The sequence below is a fragment of the Mustela nivalis genome (genome assembly GCF_964662115.1).
Source record: "Mustela nivalis genome assembly, chromosome: 5".
NCBI lineage: Eukaryota > Metazoa > Chordata > Mammalia > Carnivora > Mustelidae > Mustela > Mustela nivalis.
The window spans coordinates 68408415-68431936 of record NC_139024.1 but is presented as its reverse complement, the minus strand read 5'-3'; the positions used below and the strand labels follow the sequence as shown (position 1 = coordinate 68431936).

The following is a 23522-nucleotide window of genomic DNA, read 5'->3' as shown; positions in this document are numbered from 1 at the left end:
TATTTTAATTTTAGAGGCTGTCTGCCTTTTGACACTCTTCAGGGAGCAGAAAAGGAGTTAGTTGCTTTTGACTAGCTGAGATCTCCAAGAAGCCTACCTGCGAAGTCTACATTTCATATTGGAGATGTAGGAATTTGGTCTTTTCTCACTTGAGATAATGGTCTGGATGCCTATTGCGGGACAAAAAAAAGAACAAAGCCAGAGGTCAAGAGTATGGACGCAGTTTTCCAGGGGAGATTTCCAGCACTCTTGCTTTGTTTTCTCTTAATAAATGTAACAGCCTTATTGTTGGGGGTATAGGGAAGAAAAAAAGATGAATGCAGATCAGTATTTACAGAAAAGCGGGTCAGTTGTTATGTCAGAGCAAATGATGACGTGTTGAGGAAGTAGAGGCTCTGGGTGTTGGGAAAAGAGGAGAACCAGACAGGAGGGCCAGCAAGAAGCTTGGAATTTACTTGGGGTGTTCTAAATTCAGTTTGGGTCTTTGAGAAATGGGTGATTTTTTTAATACTAAAACCTATAATCTTCGAATGTGGATTGGACTTGGTTTGTCTTGCAGTAAAAAAATCGGATAATATTAACAAGAACAGTGGGCCCTAATATTGCTGGTTATAAATTAAGAGTGTCAGTGAATAAGATATTTTAGTAATAACTTTCTACACGTCTATGAATAGCGATTGTGACTTTTTACTCTCCAGGGAGACTGCAGCCTAGTGGAGTGAGATCAGGTCAAGGTAACAACAGGTTTCATTCTCTCTGCTTGTGCACAGAAGTCAAACACAGCAGATAAAGTCTAAGCATATTTCCATTTCTTAGGATTGCTAGTTAGCTTCACTAAGGACTTAATTACTTAACCATGCTTTCATTTAGAATCTATGGTTTAACTGCTTTTGTTGTTGTTGTTGTTAATTCCAGTTACCATTTATGTAAAGAGAATGATTCTAGGGCCCCGCCTTTTGTTTTTCCCATTTTGAGCCCACATTTGACACTGATGTTACCAGTGAGTAAACTCATTTCAGTTGTTGATGTTTCACTGGATAGGTTTAAGATAAAGACACCTGTTCCTGATGCAAAGATTAGGGTTGAGAAACAACACTCAGATTTCTAATTTGAAAACAGCCTGTTTAAAGTGGCCGCCTTTTTTTTTTTTTTTTTTTTTTTTTTTTTTACTGTTTCAGTTCATTCTATTGAAAAAGAGCCAAGAAGAAAAGAACCACTCCAACTTAAGCATCGGTCACATCATCTGTACACAATTACCTCCTTAAGCAATGCCCATGTTGTAGAGTGTAGTTGCCTGTCAAGTGTGAGTGGCCAGCAAAGGGGGGTGGGGGGGCAGCTCTGAAGCTCAGGAAGAATTTTCAGCATTGTTATTTAGTGTTCCTTCCAAGCATTCCTCAAAGAGAAGAGTCCTAAAATTTCCTATTTAAAGATGGAACATTCCAAGTTATGTTAATAGCCACATGTGTATTAAAGGCGACTTGGCCCCCAACTTCTTCTTCCCTCGTGGATGATTTTAAAAGTCCAAAATATGTGGGAAGCCACAGTGAAATCTTTCAAGACCTAAACCCCGAATTATGTCTGCCACTAATGGTTGGGAAGGTGTGGTAGTTGGGGAAGGGTAGGGATGTGAAGTTGGAGCCTCACCTAAGGTGGGATGTGGGCTTGGTGGTGATCTCTCGTGGCTTGCGGGGGTGAGGTAGATGGGAGAATGGTTGGGAATTTTTGAATGCTCTGGAGAGTCTGAGAGCCACCACCAATAGCCTCATGTACAGGAGAGTGGAGACTTTCATTCATGGAAGGGATAAATTGCTGGACTGGCTTACAGTTAGGTGACCTGGTTTATATTCTTAGAACTACCATTCACAAATCTTAAGGAAGTAAGAACCATATTTCCAAGCTGACATTATTAGGATAATGAGAATGTTTTATTTCCCAGGATTTAATGATGGTTAATTGGATTAAAATTCTTAGGGAGTTGGTGTGTCTCCCGCCCCCCACCATTTTTCTTGATTTCCTTTTCTTCCACAAATGTAGCACGGATACCACCATTCTGCTGTGTTGTTAAAAACAATAAGACATTCTAAAAAGAATATGGTTTTACTATAAAATTCACATGGTTCCTCAAAGTCTCAAAGAGTCCATAGTTAGCTCCACATGGATGGTTTTAGTATTGGCTAAGAGAAAATATACTGAAATATATAGAACATGGAATCTCAGAATAGGAAAAATAATGTTGGGCATTATAAGGTTAGAGTGAGACTTTATGATCAAAATTCCTTTGAAGAGTTTAAAATAAAAGATAATTATTAAGGAAGTGACAGAAAGAGACAGAAACACAGGGAAACACATCCACATGCAAGGAGAGACAGAGAGAGAATGAGAAGATACCAAGACATTCACAAACTCAAAAGTATGTTTGTATTGTGTTAGGGGGACCCTCAAGTGCCAGGAAATTCAAAGGGAAAGGCTGACACTCCATCCTTAACTCATGCCATGGGATCTGAATTCTTGCACTATTATAAATGACTCAGCAAATGTTTGTGTGCACCTGGGCGGTAAAGTGGAAATAGTGGCTTCTTATAACTTTGTCCAACTCTGATTTATCCTAACCCTTCTGATTGACAGCAGGTTAGAATTGGGAGAAAAAGGTCTTTGAATTTGTGTGCAAAATGGTTAAGATGCTCTAATTTTGTCTTGTAAGCAAGTGTTTATCTAGCAAATGCTTTTCAGAGAGTTTTTTTTTTTTTTAAAGAGGAATTCATGAAGCTGGCCACTAAGGCCTGTTTACAGAGCTATATAAGGTATGTGTGTGTCTACTCAGGCATCACTTGTACAGGTCGTTTGGTTAAGTCTTGTAAGATGTACTACATTCCTTCTCTTATGTTTTTTTGTTGTTTTTTTACCCCCCTAAAAAAAGGTTATTTGATCAGGTATCAGACAGAGAGAAAACCTGGCAGGACGACAGGAAAGTGGCCAGACTTTGGAGTGTTTGTGTACTTAAAGAAGGAATCTTGCACATTTTCAACTTTCAGTCATAGACATTTTCTTATAAGAGCAAGTAGGAGTCTGTGCCAACCCTCAAAGCGGAAATCAGAGCTCCCAGGGAAACATACCAGAGGAATGTGACCCAGTGCCAAGACCCATACGCAATGCATACACTGGGCTGTCAGATTTATAGGAAGTCTGGCCGTATAAGGGCATCTGGACAGGGAGCCATTTGTCGTTATGTTGGGGTTGGGAGTGGGCTTCGGATGTTTCTAGCATGCCTCAGATTCAATCAGGTAAATGAATTCCACTCCGAAAAATGATATGCCAGATGGCTTTTGGGAAAATAGTTATAAATATTATCCTAAATCTTCAGAGACCCTGGCTTGGTTTACATTGCCTTATATTTGCTTAAGATGAAGGTTAAAGAGAGGGCGTACTCCCTGGGAGTTCAGAGGTGGGAAAGAAGTGCAGATGTTTACTATCTAAATTACATTCATTTCCTCCCTGCTCTTTCCTCCTTATAATTAGTTCTCTGACTTTCTTGGGATATTTTCTGATGCAAAGGTGTTTGTCCAGGAGGTAGTCAAGGCTGTTCCATGTGGTCTGTGTTTGTGTTTGCCTGTTCATTTACTTGTTTGTAGATGCAGCTGAAGGTCAGAGTGAGAAAGGAAAGGAATTTTTTTTAGTGACATTTTCTTCAGTTTACTAATTGTCTCGCTTAATTTAATTTAATTTTTTAAAGTTTAATTAAAACCCTGTGCTGCTTCTAGTCTGCTCACCTTAATCTGAGATGATTCGTGGATGCTACTACAGGGAGAGCTGGGTGTCTAATACTTTTCCTGACATATTAGCAACTCGAATTTACTAGTTTAGCAACCCTGAGTCTTTACAGCCCTTGGTTTTATCAGCCTAAATGGGAAGAGCCTCTTTGGAGATACTTGAGGTGGTAAGAGGGAATGAAAAAGAAGGGAGGTATCTGTGCTTTCAAATGTGTGATTTGGGGAAACCAAATCAATAGGTTTAGGAGGAACAGAACATTGAGACTAGATAACTTATTCCAAAGAATGAGAGAATGGGAAGGGATAGATTTTTGAGAGGACAAGTGTATAATAGACATGTGATATGAATATGTCCCTAGAGATTCTGCTGGGGTATGGGGGAGGTGGGGCAAACTAAGACAGGCCCCATCAGCTCACCTTTTGAAATGTGTTCCCCGTCCCCTACCAACAAGCCTAAGCACCTTCTTGCAACTTCAGGGCTTCCTGAGTATTTTTTTTTTTTCATTATTTATTTAAATAATCTCTACCACCCAAATGGTGCTGGAACTCACAATCTTGAGTCCCAAGCTCTTCCTGCTGAGACAGCCAGGCCTCCCCCTGGTGGAGAACGTTTTTTAAAAAAACCATTAGGTAGGGCCAGAGAACTGGCTAGAAGGCTGGAGACACGTGCTCCATACCTGTTGTCTGTCAGCCATAAAAGCTCAGGAAAGGTACCAGTCCTCTCAGAGCTCAAATCTCCTGTGTGCTCAAGGCGAGTTTTCAGCCCCAGGCACCACATTTATGAAAGTACTTTTACATAATGTATTAAGATTTTAAATTTACCATTTTCTTCAATTTTTCAGTGGTTCTTCCTTGCCTTTAAGACTAAGCCCAATTGAGCCTTGATTTTAAAAGCCTATCAATCTGACTTTATGACACCATTCAATCTTGCAAGAATTTTAAAAGATTAGATCTCTATAAGAGTTCACACAAAAGCAAATACTACTTCTTTATTTTTTAGATTAGATGCTCAGAATTGATAGGGTTACTTCACAAAGGAAACTTTTTTATTTATTTATCGTATACCCTTACATGTTGTCTATATGGGAGAAATATCACGGTAAGTTTCTCTTTTAATCATAGTTTTCAGGATACATAAGAAGAAATTATACACTCAACTTATTTTAGTCACATGATGGCATCCGCTCTCTTTCCATTTTATCATTTTCCTTCCATTTTCTTTTTCATGAGGAAAGGGAGGTCCAAGTAGTCCTTTCTTCAGTGAAAAGCATGTGAGCTACCGCTCGTCCTTAGGTAAGACTACAGTGTGTAAGTGTTAAAGAAAGAACCAATTTGTCAGTGTCTTTGTCCATGATGTTTTCTTTGTTTCTCAGAAACTAATTGTTTTGCTTTTACATAATGCCACAGACATTTTTCACCCTCCATATATTTGAATAGACATTTTTTTCCATTTCATTTTGAAATGTGAACCATGGCACCACGATACTGACAAGGAAGTTTTCAAATTAAATAGAAACTGGTAGCCAGTACATTCTAGGTTGCTGAATACCGTTGTTCAAATTGTCCAAAGAGTTTCTAAGATGTTTTTCTATGTGGGGATTTTTAAGTAACTATGCCTTTGAGAATCATTTATGAAAATCTGAACACAGGGATAAAGCTTTCTGAGAAGGTATCTTATCTTCTAAGTCAGAGCTTATACCACATGTGAAGAAGAAAAGCCCACTCTAAGCTCTTCATCAGATTTGAAGTAAAAGTGAAATAATGCACTGTTTAATTTGACAGTGGAATGTACAATGCCGATTTTGTCAGATCAATTTAACAAGAATGCTACTTGGGTCTTTGTGTGCATGCCTGGAATGGATACCCTGTATGGCTGTGTCACCTTCCATTTATGTAGAGATTTTAAATTTAAAAAACCTTCTCACATACACTGTGTCACTTGAGCTTCTTAACAACTCTGTGAGGTATTAGTCTCCCCATTTTACAGGTGAGAAAATCGAGGTCCAAGAAGGCTACGGGACATAACACAAGCTTGGTCAGAGGTGGAGCAGGCATATGTAAATTTGAATTCAGTTCTTGGGACAGGAACACCCTTGAATCTTCTTCTAAACTCTCCTGCTTCTTTTTGTCACATTTAGATACAGGGATCTCTGAAGGCTGTGTGTTCTAAAGGTAGTTATCTCTAATTTTCTTAAACTTTTAAGGCACACACCCTAGAAAGCATATAAAATAAAACACTGTGGGCTAATTGGCAGAGTCAGTATTATGCTGTGGACTGAGATAAGGATGAAGAAGAAGCATAAATGATTATGATCTGCCTGAGGAGAGAACTTTGGCTTAGACGAAGGGGTGTGTGTGTGTGTGTGTGTGTGTGTTTTGGCAGTTAAGACTTCTGTGATTTTTGCTGCATAGACAGATGTGTTGCTTGCGATCTGCTGATGAACTGATGTAACTGGAAAGGGAAAAATGAACCATGATGATGGGTGTACCAGGGTGACATCTGCGTCAGCCCACACTGAAAACGTTCAGTCTCTAACTCAGTGCAATCTTATTTAGACTAAGTCTCAGACCAACCACAGGCATTGTGACAGTCTTCTTTAAAGAGGGCATCATTCACTGAGGAGTGACCCTTATGATGAAATATCGTGATAGAGCCTCAGGCCATTGGCACTGAAGCAACATCCATCCTTAACATCGATTTTTCCCGAGTATCCCTTGATAGACATGGTCCGGCATGCTGGTAACATAACGCTTATTCTGTGAACTTCCTCTTCAGTGAAAATGCACTTTCCTGAGCCTGAATACAGTTTGTAGTTCACTTTTCCCTTCTCTCCTTTCACAGTGAAATAATGTGACTTGAATTATGACAATTTCATGTTGTGAATGGACTGAGATCTGTGTCATAACTACCCAGAGCCGTGGTTAAGAGTATTATCCAGGAATGGCAGGTTTATGATGAGGGACTTTTCTTATTGACCCATGCATGTATGTGAAAATTAACAACTATAGGAAAAAGTTTCATATAACCATAGACTTGCTAATGTCTGGAAATATTGCACCACTAAGCTATTTCTCACAGAGAGATGATGAAAGTTGATTTTGTCCAAGTGAATCTTTTGTGGTGATTTTCATCATTTCGGACCATTCTCTGTTTATTCTTCTTGCTCATGGGCTTTGCCCTGCCACTTCCATATATGGTTGATTTTCGACACTCGGGTGTTTTCGGCTCTGTAGGTGAGCAAGCAAACTTCCGGTCCAGCTTCAGCTAGACTTTGAACCAATTTTACTTCGCAGTAGGGCTGGGCACTGCCACAGCCACAGTATCCCCTGTTGGCTTTGACTGCTTTCCAGGCAGGCCTCTCCCTCACCAGTCAAGCAGATTTTTTCCCCAGCTAGCTTCTGAAGGAGCTGCCAAGGTGTGTGTGTGTTGGTGGGGGGTTGGGGGGGTTGTACAGTGTGGTATTGCCTCTTCTGCCTCTCTGATGTTCTCACCTCATTCAGCAGATGCCTGGTTTAAATCTAAAGAGGGCTCAGGAACTCCAAACTCCTATATTTCTCCTGCATCCCATCCAATTTTTTAAGAAGGGAAAATAAAATGACTTTGTGTTGAGTATGAAGGGCAATCTGGAACCTTCTTTGTCTACAATAACTGGACTGTTAGAGTAATGTGAGGGCAGGTGACCCAAAGCAGCTCCTGTGTCCCAAATGCATTGGCCGGTGTCTCACCTGACCTCCTTTTAGAGAAGCACTCGGAGGGTCACTTCACTTGGGACTTCTCACCTTTCCTGGCAGTGGTGGTGGTAGGGAAATACTGTGTTAGCACACAGCCCAATGTTCAATCAGGCTGGGCCTGGAAAAGCAAAGGTGAAAAAGGACATTGATGATAGTTCATAAAAAAAAAAATAGTTGTGGGGCGCCTGGGTGGCTCAGTGGGTTAAAGCCTCTGCCTTCAGCTCAGGTCATGATCCCAGGGTCCTGGGATCGAGCCCCACATGGGGCTCTCTGTTCAGCAGGGAGCCTGCTTCCCTCTTTCTCTCTGCCTGCTTCTCTGCCTACTTGTGATCTCTTTGTCTGTCAAATAAATAGGTGAAATCTTAAAAAAAAAAATAGTTGTTTACATTTTCAAGATCTCAAGAATGAAGTCTGACAAAATAAGCTTGATTCATATTTCATTAAACAAGATTCTCAACAGTTTGAGTTTGATATTCTAGAATGACATTTTATTACTTTAAGTTAATTCTGTAGTTTAAGGCATTTCATAAAACTAGCCACTGTTTTGGATTTAGCTAGACCAACTTTTTGTTACCTTGATTTCTAATGTTTTGTTAATAGCAGTAGTATAGAATTGGCCTAAATATAGAATTTGCTATACTTTGTATCTCTTTTTGACTATTTCAGGAGAGAGTTCTTCCCTCCTTCTTTCCTTCTGTGTTTTCTTTCTTTCTATCTTTCTGCCTTGCCTTGCTTTGCCCCGCCTTGCCTTTTTACTCTTCTTTCTCCTACCTTCCTTCCTTCCTTCCCTCCCTCCCTTCCTGCCTCTCTCTTTTCCTTCCTTCCTCTTTGTTTTATTATTTCACTGTTTTTATTAAGTGTGTGACACCCATCAGGAATATTACTTAAGCCTTAGCTGGCTCCTTTCAACTTGGAGATACTAGCAATACCCATCGCATAAGATTGATGTGATAATGTGTAAGGATTAAATACCAAAAGTCTTGTAAAGTACCCAGCACAGTGCTTGTCACAGAGTAACCACTCAAAAAATGTATGCTAAAGTAAAATAAAAATTTCCTTTTAGCTCATATCTAAATATTTTCAGATACTGAATTTCTGCCTTAGCATTTGGCAAAAATTAGCCCTTAGCCCAGTAGGTTTTGGGGTCATGTATTATGCAGATTACACAGGATGAAAAGAATGCTGTGACTTTCTGTTGACAGCTTTTTGCTAGCAAGACACATACCATTGTTATGTCACTTGTGAATGATTTATGAATTGTGATTCTGTCCTTAGTATCCCATTTTCCGTTTCCTTCTTTCTTTTTTTTTTCTTTTTTCCATCAAATTGCCACAGGGGGGAGTATAAGTTCTTGAAAGAAGCAAATAATACTGTTTTAAGGAATTCGATACCAATTATTAGGAATGAATGGCCATATCTAAAACAGCTAAACAGATGATATTAATACCCTTGAGAAAATAGAAATATTAATGATAAAATAATAAATTAGGCCACTGTTCCATATTAGGTTTAATAATTTTGTGATCGTTGTAAAAACAGTGCCTAGAAAATGTCTCTCTGTGACATGGAGAGGGGAATGCGTGTGTGAGTGTGTGAGTGTGTGCATGTGGGCATTATTGGCACAATAGGAGAGAGGAGAAATTTTAAGTTTCTAGTTTTTGACAAGTCATAAAATGAAAGAGGGAGAAGGAGAGAAAGAACCAGAGTAACTGTTAAGATGTAAAATGAGGATGAGAATGACTTGGATACAAGAACGTGACATGGCTTAACAACGTGGATGACACTGATACCCGCCCCCCCCCGGTACATATGGGGACATTTAAACCCATGAAATTCAATAGCTAGATAACTCCAAAACAGAATAGCACAAGTAGAAAATGAATATCTTTTGATAATGCAAATGTACTTAATAGCTGCAAAAATTGTGACCTGATTTTGTAATCGTAGTGGCCCCAAATGCGGTTACTTCCTCTGCCTCTTTGAGGAAAAGTGAAGCACCACGAAGTCCTAGGGAAGCTAAATGGAGAAACGTCTAGGTCGGGCAGGTTGTTTATGATACCAGCATGAACCTTTCTTGTTAGGAGGTCAGCCCTCTTCCTTCTTCTTCTGGGTTGTTTTTTTTTGTTTGTTTGTTTGTTTTGAGGAGGGGAGGGTTCCTTTTTTATTTAAATTCAATTAATTAACAGTATTATTAATTTCAGAGAGGTAGAGGTCAGTGGTTCATCAGTTGCCTATAAGACCCAGTGCTCGCTCCATCACGTGCCCTCCTTCATGCCCGTCATGCAGTTCTCTCATCACCCCCACCACCTCCCCTCCAGCCACCCTCAGTTTGTTTCTCTTATAGTTTTCTCCCTCTCTGGTTTCTTCTTGTTTTATTTCTCCCAGGGTTGCTTCTTTTAGGAACCAGAATCATACTGCATGTATTATTCATTGATGTGCTTGTTGAAGATGTTCTCAGCCTAGCACACTGCTTTTACCACAAAATTAGGGTCGCTGTTTGGGGTGCTTCATTCTGCTGTTATAATTATGCCTGCTTTGGGGCACGAACTTGAGCACAGGGGCTGGAATTTGAGGGGAAGTATGTCAGTGTGAGCCCTTGTCAGTCTGAGGTGAAGGTGTGTTGACTTGGCATTAAGCAGGTCGCAGGCTGTGTATGCTGACTCGGGCAGAAGTGCTGCTGTCTATTTGAGACCCACAGGCCCAATGCATTGTGTGTGATGGGGACATGGCTGGTTTTGCTTTTAACTTTTGTGGTCAGCCCTCATTCTCTCTCTCGGCTTTTCCCAGAAACTCCTTCTTCAGGACTTTGTGATAAGCCACATTTGAGACATTTCCCACCCTCGACCTCCCTTTCTTTCTCTAGTTTGGTGCAGGGTTCTATAGAAACCCTGTCCTAAAAATTCTTCTTCTTAGGGGATTTCTTCATGTGTGTCAGTATAGCATGTTTACTGATTTTCTAACTTGAGGGCTTTGCACTTGGCTTATGTTCTTTCATTGAACCCTACCCCCTGCCACCATCCTGGGTTTTTCCGGTACTCATCAGAACAACCATCCAAACTTATTTCTGTGTTCTTGTTGCCTGCTTCTTTTGAGCCAACCAGGACTTGCCCCAAGCCCTTACATTACCTAGAACTACTCCATCCCCTGGGTCCTAAACCATCTATCCTCTCCTGCTTTCTCTCTTTCTCTCTCTCTCTCACTCATTTACCCTTGTTTGACCCAATTGAGACCTTGATCTCTTGCCCACTTCCTTTTCTTTTCTTCCTTCTCCTTCAACTCCTCCTCCTTTCTCTCCTCCTCATTCTCCTCCCCCGCCTTGTTCTTCCTCTTCCTCTTCTTCCTCCTCCTCCTCCTCCTTCTTCTTTGCCTTCCTTTTCTTCTGAGTTCAAGGCTTTGCTTCCTTACCTGTCCATGTCAACAGTCTCTTGTTAGCACCTCTGGCATTCAGCCTCCCGACCTTTTATCAAGCCAGCCCCCTGTGGTAGTTGTTCCTATACTGCCTGCTGTGAACGATAGCCAGTCGCAGCTGGGCCCTCAGTTCTGCTGCGTTGTGCTTTTCCTCATTCTGGTCAGCTCTTTCCTATCTTTTCCTTTATCCTCCTTCCAAACCTTTTCCCTCAAGGGTCCTACCCTGCCCCCCGCCTCTTAGCAGGCTAGCCCTCCTGCCTACAGGAGACCAACTCAGGTGCCCTTCCCAGGGCTGATGGGTCTTCAGCTTCGTATCTGTTCCTTTAGTGTAGAGCTGCACTGTTCTGTTCCACAGCCAATGGTCACATGTAGCAATTTAAATTTAAATTAGCCAACATTTAAAATTCAGTTCCTCAGTTGTACTGGTTGCATCTCAAGTGTTCAGTAGCCATGTAGGGCTGGCGGCTACTATACTAGATGGTGTGGTAATGCTTCATGTTGTTGTGGCAAGTTCCATTGGGCAGCAAGGATAAAGACAGAATTCTGTTTGGTCCCACTTCCTTCTGTCTGTTGTAACCATGTTCTCTCTTTTCCCTTTCTCTGGTCTTTCAATTTCTTTTTTTTTCCTTGTAGTTTTTTCTTAGCCTGTAATGATGTGTACATTTCTCTTACGTAAAAAAGAAAAGTTCTCAAACAAAACAACCTTTCTTTTGTCCTACACATCCCTTCGTATACAGCTCTTCTTTTTTTCTTTTTACTCTGAAGCTCCTAAAACACACATTCTTTCTCTCTCTCTCTCTCTCTCACTCACTCACACACACACACACACACACACACACACACACTGTATTTATTATTGCCAAATACTTACCTTCAAGTTACCATTCGACCTACTGCAATAAGGTTCCTGACTCTAGTGCTGTAAATTGGCACCAAACAGCCTCTTTGTTGCTAAATCCAGTGGATTCTTTTCGGTTCTTATATAATTTGATCTCTCTGTGGGTGTTGCGTAGGGTCGCATTCTCTCTCCTTCTCTTTGACCATTTCCTTTGATCTCCTTTGAAGTCTTATTTACCCCTGCCTTTCCCTTTGATGTGGATGCCCCATCGTCTTTTGTCGCTGGTCCTTTTCTTACTTAGTGTTATTATGTAACTACCACATTGTTGATGGTTCTCTGCTCTCTGGAACTCAACCAGAAACATTTTTCTGGGTTCATCTGTTCCGTGTACAGGACATTAATCTGAATGGCCTACATGGATCTTAAAGTAAGCATATTCAAAAGCAAACTTATGCCCCCTACCCCCAAATCTGTTCCCTTTAATTTGTTGCCAGACTTAGTGATTAGGAACAGTATACCACTCCATATTAGCCTGTACGTAGTTGGATGTTCTTTTTTCCCCCTCTTTCGCCTCCTATATTTAATCAGTCACAAAGCTCTGTGGACTCCACCTTCTCATTTTATCTTCCCAATATATTTCGCCATCAGCAACTTTCGTCTGAATCACCGCATTTGTCTTTCTGTTAACTGTTCTTCTGCCTTCTTCAGTTTATTCCCTTTGCTGCTGCTTGAAGAATCTATCAATGCCAAGTGCTTACTCAACCTGCTTAAAATCCTCACAGCTTCCATTGCCCCTACGAGAGGGTCCCGTGTCTGGTTCCTATCTTGTCCACTTTCATGTCTCACTACCTACCACTCCTGCCCTCTTCCCTGTGTTCCATTTCCTATTTTGCTCCAGTTAGTTTCAGTGACTTACACTTTTCTCATGTATTTCACGCCTTTACAACTCTGCTCCTCTTGCTCGACCAACCTGTGGAGGAGCTATAAGGTGGGTTTACATCAGATCAACTTTTGACTGTAGTAAGAGCTCATTTCAGATTTGGTTCAGGACAGTTACACTCGCACATACATAGTGAAACAAATTTTAGAGAGACAATATTTATTGTTACTAGAGGTGATACCTTTGATATGTTAAAACTGATTTCTTTCTATTAAAAAAAAATGCTGGTCTTGATCTCTAAGTTTATTTTACTGTCTTATTGAACCCAAACATTCAATCCACACATATATACGTGTGTGTGTGTTTCTGGATATTACACACACATACACAGACACACACACACACATATTTATTTATTTATCAGTCACTATATATAGACAGATAGATAAATAGATACTCTTTCTGGATATTACACTTACAAAATGTTCTAGTAAATACAGACTTCCTCAGTGTGAAAGGGATACATTTGTACTTTTACATTTGTATTTTCTTATGTAATAACAACATTTTCTAATTCTGTCATGGTATTGGTTTAGAGCTTGCTCTTCAGCCTTTTTTTTTTTTCTTCAACATAATGGAACACATAGAAAATGATAACATTTTAATGAATTTTAGAGCAAAGACTTTCTAAAATTTCTAAAATTTTGGAATAATAAAGGTAAAGAAATTGTTTGCTTAAAGATAGCAAAGATCATAGCAGAACTTACTGGCAAATTGCTATCTTTTTTTTTTTTTTTTTTTTAGTTTCTAGGTAATTTCAGGTTTTTCATGGAAGTTGACTTCTGAGTATTTGTGAATAACTTCTCACATAGTATCAACTGCAAACAAATCCACTGTTGAATAAATTTCCTATGTAAAATTTGGGAACTAAGTTGAACTTTAAAATACTCTACAAATATTCCATATTTAGCTAAAATTACATAATTACTAAAGTTTTTGGAACATGGTGATTTATATTATAGCATATTTATATCAGTTCATGGGTATTTTGTATTTACTGATTATATAAATAAAATGTCTGAGGCTGGTAAGTTTATGTTTTTTAGAATACTAGGGACTACAGCGTTTATTTTATTCAAGCCATAATTTATTAAGGTAAATAATTCTCTATGAAATTGAGTAGTAACACTAGTAAATGTTTAGGAAAAGTTGCTGACTGACTGGCTGCTTCATGTAATTTAAAAAGTTAATACAGTTGTTAAAGTTGCCAAACCTAAGGCCTAAGAAGATCTTGGTGGGAAACTATTCCAGACTGATAAATCTATTCCTATAACCCAAATTAAAGTCAATCAGTATTTTGTTGTTTTTCTGCTAAATAAATAATTTATTATATATATATATATATATATATTAGTATTTGCTACATTTCTAACATTGTTTTAAACACAGTAGGGCATTAAAAGATACCTAGTTCTTGCTTACAAGGAGGTTACACACACAATCTATTTACAGAAGCAGATCAGACGCAGGCCAAGAGTTAAACCAAGTGATCTCACATTTGTATGACATAGGACCCACAGGACACTGGGCACTCTGAAGGAGTAATATGGTATAATATTCCATGACTCTGAAATTAAAACTTTTGAGGAACCTTGAAGCATAGATTCTGATAGGATCACATGCTATCAGGTGTAAGAGCTCTTGCTCGAGTGTCAGTGGGTTGGTGGTAAGGCACTAAGTGGACGTGGAGGGGATAGAGCTCTCAGTGCCCTGTGAGTGAAGAGGGAAGTGTAACCAACATGGAGAAACCTGGCGTGACTTTTCAGGAACATAAACTGGGTTAAAGGATAAGGAAAAGAGGAGCAGCAAGGACATTCTAGACCTTCAGAATTGTGTGAACAGTCTTGTCTTTCTAAATGCTGTGGCATATATGGAAGAGAATAGAAGGGTTTTGATCTGAGCTAACATGGGGATGAGCTGGAAGGAGTAAGGAAAGGAGTGCAGTGCAAAAACCAGAATCCTAATTTCTTTCTTTTACTCTCACGTTGAATGCACCAATTTTATTTTGAGCCCTCTAATTTTTGGAATGTATATACGTTACTTCACTGTGTAGTAGTTCATCAGTTCATCAGAGAGTTTTAAGATGACATTTACAGATTTATAAAGTAAAACTAAGAGGCTCTCAAAAACTAAGAATTCGTAATGCTAAAATTGTAATGCGTCTGTTTCTCTTCTTGCTTCAATAAATAGTATATATTACTTTTTCTCCCCACAACCTGCAGAATACCAAGCATATAGAGAAAACTTAAAGCACAATAAATATTTGTTGAACTAATGCATCTTTCTTGAGAGCAGAGATTATCTTTTTTCTTCTTTTTATGGTTCTCCATGATTTCTGGTAAGATGTTTTACACACAGTGGACATCAAATAACTCTAAAGTATTGAAAATGTTTATATTAATGAGGAACAAACATGGCTAGAGTGAATATTAGTTGGCCAAGGTGTCTCATGAATTCTTTCATTCATCCATTCACTCAGGAATGGGTGCACTCACTGGACACCATGCTAACATGAGGTCTAGTAGTCTAATGATGACTTTAGCAAGAGCTTCATGCTTTCATGCCTTTGTGAAAGGCTGGCCAACTCTTACTCTTTCTTCAACTCTCAGTTCACCGGCCACTTTCCCTTTCGGTGTTCCAGACGGGCTTAGGGCTTACCCTTTCATAGCTTTTCTCTAACTGTGCAGTGGATTGCCTGTATCCCTTATCAGACAGAGTTCCACAAGAGCAGAATTGAATCTTTTCCCTCCTTTCCCAGTGTACCAAGTCCAGCACCTTTGTTTATAAATGTTTCTTGACGGGAGTTTGTTGAGTAAGTGTTTGTAGAACAAATATAATCTTTAATGATGGTGTTGTCAGACTTCTGGCTTGGAACTGGGCATTCAGCTTTAATACTGTATTCAGAGACCTAACCAAACCAAAGAATACCAGAATTACAACAGTTTGGAGAATGGAGATGAGCCAACAAGAAAGAAAAATGGAAAAGTAGCAAAAATGCAATTGCCAAATGTAAAATGAAACTTCTCTTACCATTAATATGGTACCATTAATACATTACTATTCATATGGAGGGGACATACACGTGTTTTGTTGGTGTTGGACTTCTATTATGCCTCTAGTGTCTTGTTGAAACCCTACTGGTGACCCTTTCAGTCTATCAAATGATAATTTTATCATTAGGTTAGAAATATGGACTGAATAGTTTTAAAATATTTTTCAAAAACTTGGCAATGTTGTTTGTTAACAAACAGTGAAATCTACTATCATATCTTTATTTATTTGATTGGTGGTTTTCAGTTCCCACCAGAACTTTTTGAGAATAAACAGAATTTATATATAAGGTCAATACGCTTATTTACTTTATATGAACACATAGGCCATTATACATTTGGAAGATACAGGCATCTCAAATGTCTTGGATCAGTTGATAGCAGTGATGTCATTCTGTTTTCAGAACCTATTTGGAAGAGAAGTTAAAACAAATTCAAACTTGGGGCACCTGGGTGGAGCAGTCAATTAAGTGTCCACTTTTGGTTTCTGCTTAGGATCTAATCTCAGGGTAGTGATCTCAGGGTGATGATCTCATGGTGGTGAGGTCAAGCCCCCTGTTGGGCTCCATGCTCAGCATGGAGTCTGCTTCAGATTCGCTCTCCCTCTCCCCTTCTTGCTCGTGCTCTCTCTCTCTCTCAAATAAATGAGAGAGAGAGTGGTCATGAGTTGGGGTGAGGGAAGGACAGAGGGAGAAGAAGAAGCCTCCCTGAGCCCAGTGTGGGGACTGGATCTTACGACCCTGAGATCATGACCTGAGTGGAAAGCAGGCGTTTAATCCACTGAACCACCCAGGTACCCCTAAAAAAATTTAAAACTCGATGGAAGGCTAATTACTTTTAGCACAAGTAGATTTTTGTTTCTCCGGATTTGTATTATTTTTCCTAGAAATTACTTAGGCCCGTCTTATGCTTGTCTTAAATGTCTCCACATCCTTAGCAGAGTGCTTTTGCATATTAATGAGTGTGAATTTAGCTTGATTGGATCAAGCTACTCTTGAGTCAGCTGGTATCCTAAAGGCATAGGGATGGAGTATTCTTTCACTAACTAATGTGTGCAACTAGTTTCTACTCTATCTAATGCCTGGAAATTCTCTCAGATGGTCACAAAGAGGGGAAAATGGCTGGATAGTAACATAGGACATTCCAGACTCAATAAGTCAGCCCTGTTAGATTTCTCTTCCCTTCACTCTAGATTAGAATATCTGGAGTTTTGTAGAAATGTAAACTCTGAGCTATGCTTCTCTCAAATATATATATAGATATATATAGATAGATCTACATATAGATCTATACATATATCTGTATCTATCTATCTATATTTGATATATATAAGACTGTATCAATATATATCAATTATATATCAAAATAAATTTTGATATGTCAAAATATATAAATATATAATTGATATATAAATCAAAAAATTATGTTAATAGCTTGTCTTTATGTGGTCTATTTATATATGGATGAAAGTAGTGGACTCATTATCATTGAGAACACTACCCAGTGAATTCTATAACTGTCTGGATGTTACGCAGGTGGGCGCTTGTTATCAGTCAAGAGAACCAACAGTTGAATTAGAAGATGAATGCGTAAAACAATCTAAGAGTCACTATTTGGTGAATGTCTTTAAAAACCAACCAACCAACCTAAAACATTTAATTGAAAGTAAACCAAAATGAAAATTCATTAAAATTGATGGCTCTTTAAAAAAAAAAAATAACGATCTTATACTCATTTGATTTTTGTGGACTAATTCTTGCTGCATATATTTCACCAAAAATTAAAAAACAAATGTGAAGTGAGGTTAAATTTCTACCTTCCCTCCTCAACCTCCTTTAAGAAGGATGTTAGAATTATTTAACCCACACATTTTATGGGGTTGATTATTAAAGCTGACTTGATCTGAACAGTTATAAAAGTTCTACATACATAGAAGTTCGCAGGTATTGTTACATGGGCAAATTCGGAATAGGAGGGAAATGTAATTTCTACTTTATATACAAATAGCACATTTAGGAATAGGATTTTCTTTTTAGCTTGTCATGAAGATTAATACCGTGTCTCTTGGTTTCAGGTCGCAGGATGAAGGGACAGACAGAGCCTGACTCCCTGCTATGAAAAAGGTAAAGTACAAGAAAAGAACTGTACCTGTGGAAATTCAAACCTATGATTACATACTGACCAAATCTTACCATTTAGTATATCCGTTTGTAGACTAGATTTTTATTTGACTTAAATATAGCAAAAATATGTGCTTTAATTTATTTTTTCTTAAAAACAAAAGGCAAGGCATCTCTCCTATAAGATAAATGAACTTTAAGAAGTGTTTGCTAATTGCCCTGTCCTCTAAATACGGCCTCTCTAGAGTGTATTTAATTCTGTTTGTCTTTAGAATGTTGCAGAGTAATAAAGAAGAGTCACACAGGAAATACTGACAGTTTTACTCCTATTTATAGGGAACATTCCACGAAACAAAGAAAACCATTTTTAAACCATCTTAGAATAGTTTTTTTAAGCTCAGTTTATGATAATATACTGGAAATTAACACAGGACTCTTATTGGCAGTTATTCCTTTAGTAATAAGAATGATCACATCAGTTTTGGTGATTAATAATACTACTGACGTAACTCCCTAAAGCCTTTATGAATTTTTATGTAGTTAAAATGAAAGTCTCCCCCACCCTGTGCCCAGGCTTGGAATATATCCTTAGAGACTGGTCCAAAGCCACATAGCCAGTGGCAGATCTGATGTCAAGTGTGCATTTCCTGACTTGAGCTCTGTCTCTATTGCTTTTTCTTTTTTCTCATTACCTCATCCTGTCTTATTTAACTTATGGTAGGATAATATATCCTGAGGAAAATAAAAATAAACAGAAAAGCATAAAATGAATTTTAGCTTACTGCTGTTGTTTTTTAGCAATTTTCAACATCCTGGTTTTTTTCATTCCCAGGGTACTGATGCCCTGTAGTAGACATTGTTGCGTAGCAATGCATCACAGTGTCTCCAAAAAATGCGCTGAGGAATCAGATCACTTGGGTGAGACTCTCATTCACTTGACAGCTTGTGTCTCAGCTTCCTTTCTAGAAAATGGGGAATGGAGTAGAACCTACTTTTTGCACTGGGGAGAATTCAGCAAAATGTAGTTTATTTAAAGTATTTATTATAGCATTGATGTTTATGAAATTGCTCCCCCAACTGTTAGATACTATTATATTTACTTTATAATTAATATTATCAAGAAACAGGAAAGATATATTCTCTCAAATTAAAATACTAACTAAACGGTAGCTCAAGTAGAAATTCACTTTCTGGAGAAGGGTATCTTAGTGTTCCAGTGATTTCTCTTCTAAGTATTGTTAGCACATGGTAAAGCCTAATAAATGAGAAACTGAAGAATAATGTTTTCAATTATTAAAAACTATATAAACCAGAGCAATTAACAGCTTAGTTACCAAATTAAATTATTTTGCTTTGAACCTTCAGGTTTATGCTGAAAAGAAAGTCCTTCTAGATGTGGCATTTGTTCTCAGATGATGTGATGAATTCTGAGAAAATGAGTTTAAGACATGAATTAAATATTTATTAAATATGCAAGTTTAAAAATTATGGAAATCTTGGGAATTTGTCTTAGAAGTGCTTAGTTGGGGCACCATGAAAGTAGTTTTATTTTTGGTTCTGATTATAAAAGTTGACGGCTTTTTTTTTTTTTTAATTTTATTTATTTGACAGAGAGAGATCACAAGTAGGCAGAGAGGCAGGCGGAGGAGCGGGGGTAGGAGGGGGGAAGCAGGCTCCCTGCTGAGCAGAGAGCCCAATGTGGGACTTAATCCCAGGACCCTGGGATCATCACCTGAGCCAAAAGCAGAGGCTTTTGGGGCACCTCAGCCACCCAGGTGCCCCTAAAGTTGACAGGTTCTTCTTTTTTCTTTTTCTTTTTCTTTTCTCCTCATCTAGTTAAACATGAATTAAAACTTGCAGGGTTGGAAAAATTTCTGGGATCGTGTGGTCTTCCGCTTTTCATGGTACCTATGGCACAAATATAATCTATAGAAACTAAAAGAAGTTAACTTGTTTCTTGCAAGAGAGAGGGGTAGAGTTTGGCTTAGCACCCTGGCAGAGCTCAGCCTCTGCAGAGTGAGGACAGACCTCTCCTTTTACAGGCGAGGGAATGGAATCCTGAGGCATTGTGTGCCATACTCAAAGACACACTGTCAGAGAGACAGTGGCAGATCCAGGGAGTGAACAAACCCTCTCCTCTTCTGTTCTTTTGGTTGTACACTATATCCTTCCTAGCGACGAATCTGTAACTTAGAACCCTGACAAACCCCGATTTTTTTCTCTTTTCTGCTTTTATTCCAGAGCTATACCTGACCAGAAAGTCCATTTAACTTGATATCAGCAAAAAGGGCATTTCCTTGGATTAGTACAAACCCATCTCAATGTTTAATTGACTAAATCATTACTCACCTATCGCTCACCTACTGCATGTTGGCACTATGCTCTGGAAATGTCAAGATAATAAACATGTTGTCTTTTCCCGAATAAGTATGAGAGGAATATAGATAAACACATAAAAAAATGCCATATCTCTTACAGCTGCTTAACTAGAAAATAAAAATTGTGTTAACAACATTGATTCTTTCAGTCTTAAATAGTAGTCATCAAATATCACATTGCTCGTGGTAAAATATAATATGTATACTAGAAAGGCATGGTAATTGATTCATTTTATATTTTTATTTAAAAGAATGATTTTCTCTTAAATTAGTTATGTAGTTATTGCTGTGAGTCACGACTCCCATGGGCTGGGAGCTGGTGTCCCGTGGTCTTGGATGGCTGGGTGACTGATGAGGGTGTGGGGGTCTCTCTTGTAGAACCTCAGGAGATCATGGTCAATTGTAGATTTCCTGATAGAAATCTATCTCCTTATATAATTACCAATGGCCACGTTCACCATGGAACTAGTCAGAGTTGATTTACGCCTCTCAGTGATCTAGTCTGATTGATTAGCCATGATCTAGACAAAATAAGACTTCCTTCTGCAGGGAAAATTAAGTGGAACCCCAGAGGGCCATGTAGCTATGCCAGGCTTCACGTCAGGATTCTTGGCCTTCTCAATGCCTTGCTCGTAGTGGAAGTTCAGGACTTTGAGGATTGCCTAGTCTGCCCAGAGTGAGTGCTCACCTGATTTTCTGCCACTTTCACATTGGACTGTGCCTGTCCTTGTCTGCTACAGTAAATCAGGCTGTTTCTATTGCATGGTATTTTAAGTAGGCTGTCCACCTCCATACCATGAATCCTGGCTAGCCTCATTTTCCTATGTCAGACTATCTTTACTGCTCTACCAACCTTAAGGAGGGGATTGGACTTCTCTTTTGATGTCCATATCATGAACAAAGTATAAGAAGAAAGTGACTTCGTCCTCTACTAGGTAGAAAGAAGTCAGAATTTGGGGCAGCCAAAGTGGCTAGGTATAGAGGGGTGCATTTATGGAGAGGAGGACACCATGGAAAAGTAGCCCAAATATATACACATAAATTCTGCTTATTTGCTAACTATTAACCTGCACATAAACAGTCTAGAGACCTCAAAAGACTGAGTACAAAGGTACATCTGATGGCCAGGTATCTGACCAGGGATATTTGTGGCCACATGATGCTCAGGGAGAGATTTGACTTTAAGTGCTGCCAATGTAGAGGGGTGTTGGTAAACAATCTCGGGCTTTTGGTGGCCTGCCTATCAAGTCCCAAGAGTAGGGATTTTACTCTGGGAAAACTGAAATAGACAACAGCTAGCAGAGCTTCCTATTAAGGGGATGTACAAGAATTTTTTTTCCCTAAATTCCAGGAAAAAATTTAACTCTCCTTGAAGAAAGATATTATTCAGAGTTTCCATAATATTCAATAAAAAAATTACAAGGCATGCCATAACACAGGAACAAATAACCAAAACCTAAGAGGGGGAAAAAAAACCCCACAATAAACCCATAAAGGATTGAGAGATTACACTTATCAGATAGGGACTTTAAAGTAGCTATGGGTAATATGACCAAGACACTGGAGGTACCAAGGTAGTTGAAGAGATGAATAATTTTAGGAGAGAACTGGAATCTATAGAAATTCATCAAGTTGACCTTCTCTAAATGAAAAATATAACACTAAGAACTCTAGATATTTTGAACAAATGAGTGAACACATCAGAACATAGGATTAATAAACTGGAAGACCAGGTTGAATAAGCTAAGAGAGAAAAAAGAATGGAAGAAACAGACTAGTGCATAGAAAACATGTGATACCCAAAGTGGACTTCTGAACTCTCTGTCATCCAGAAAGAGAGTTCATGCTGTGGAGCTCTACACATCACTTCCTTCTAGACAATTGGATGCAATTGGAAACATACTCCAATATGTCAAATTTTGTTGCTGACCCAAAGCTTCTGAAACTCAAGGGAATTCAGGGAAGACATAATTTTGCTGGCTTTAATTTTAATGGAAAACCTGTCTCCTTTAAGTGGTTATCTTTGCCAATGTTTGACAACTTCTAGAAAGAGAATAGAGTACAAGGTTCTGGAGGGTAGGACTGATCCAGGTCAAGCTCTTTTCCTTAAGGAAATTATAGAGTGTCATAAGAATGTATTCATACTTTCATGTTTTAGCTCTTTTTTATTCTTATTCTGGTTTTCATTTCAAAACTGTTTGCATCAGTAACAGATCCCTACCAGCTTCTGTCCTCCTGTTCTTGCTTCCCACTTTTTATTTGACAGTGCTGTGTTCCTTTTTGCTGTTTTTTTTTTCTTTTTCTGTATTAAAAGACTGTATGGTTTTCCATTTCTGTACAGTTAGGCAGAGAGCAGAATTTTGGACCCAAGCCTTCATAATTTGCACCATGAAAACTGCTTCACCAGCTGCAAGGCATCTTTTCTGGGTTTTGAAACTATTTTTCTTGAGACTTTTCATGAATTGCCTGTAGATCCACCCTGACACTGTTGGGAGCGGAAATAATATACTCTTATAGGAGTCTTATTGGTGCCTTGGGAAAAGGTAACAATACGAAGACATATTTATGAAGATTTTAAGCAAAAGTGATAATATATTTTATCTCTATGCTATTCACTGATTTGCAAACCCATTGTTTGGTATTATACAGTTTTGGCTATTTTATATATCTGGAAAAGGCTTCTGACCTAGAAATAACAGTGTGTTCCCTCCTTCCTGCTCCCTATTTGACCCCACAGCATCTCCCCAAGTCCTTGATGGTAAAGAGGTATCTCCTTGGCATTCAATAACGCTTGATGCACGATAGTGACTCAGGTCCTGAGCGTAGAAAATGACCAGACTTGGTTTACACATGTCTGCACCGAAGGCATCCCTGGAGACACAGCAAGCTGGAGGAAATACTAATTTTAATGTTAAATCACTTTAAAGCTTTTTTTTCTTGGTTATGAAATGCTTTCCCAGATGTTACGCCATTTAATTTTCTCAAATGGTGTGTGGTAGGAAGAGTAAGTGTTATTATCCCCATTTCGCAATGAAGAGATTAAGGTGGAGGAACAAGTGATTGATCCAAGGCAACAGGTAATAAGCATCAAACATAGGCCTTTATCATCATGCAGCGTTGACGACCTTACTTAGGAGGCTTGGTGGACTGGTTGGCAGAGGCATGTGCCTACCTTAAACCCATGATAGGTATAGACTAAACTCCCCCCTCCCAAATTTTATTTATTTATTTGACAGAGAGAGCACAAGTAGGCAGAGAGGCAGGCAGAGAGAGGGGGGGGAAAGCAGGC

General features: G+C 38.8%; 2 long non-coding RNA genes across 6 annotated transcripts in view; both read left to right on the top strand.

Moving 5' to 3' along the window:
* LOC309865227 overlaps nucleotides 1-23522 on the top strand; it is a 230850-nt gene that overhangs the window by 884 nt on the left and 206444 nt on the right. For all 5 annotated transcript variants that reach the window (XR_014311985.1, XR_014311986.1, XR_014311987.1 and 2 more), the window contains exon 2: nucleotides 17810-17858. This is a non-coding gene — a long non-coding RNA (uncharacterized lncRNA). The remainder of the gene's footprint in view (nucleotides 1-17809; nucleotides 17859-23522) is intronic.
* On the top strand, nucleotides 18688-20276 carry LOC309865229. Its single transcript, XR_014311991.1, has 2 exons — nucleotides 18688-18773; nucleotides 20097-20276. It is a non-coding gene; the product is annotated as an uncharacterized lncRNA (long non-coding RNA).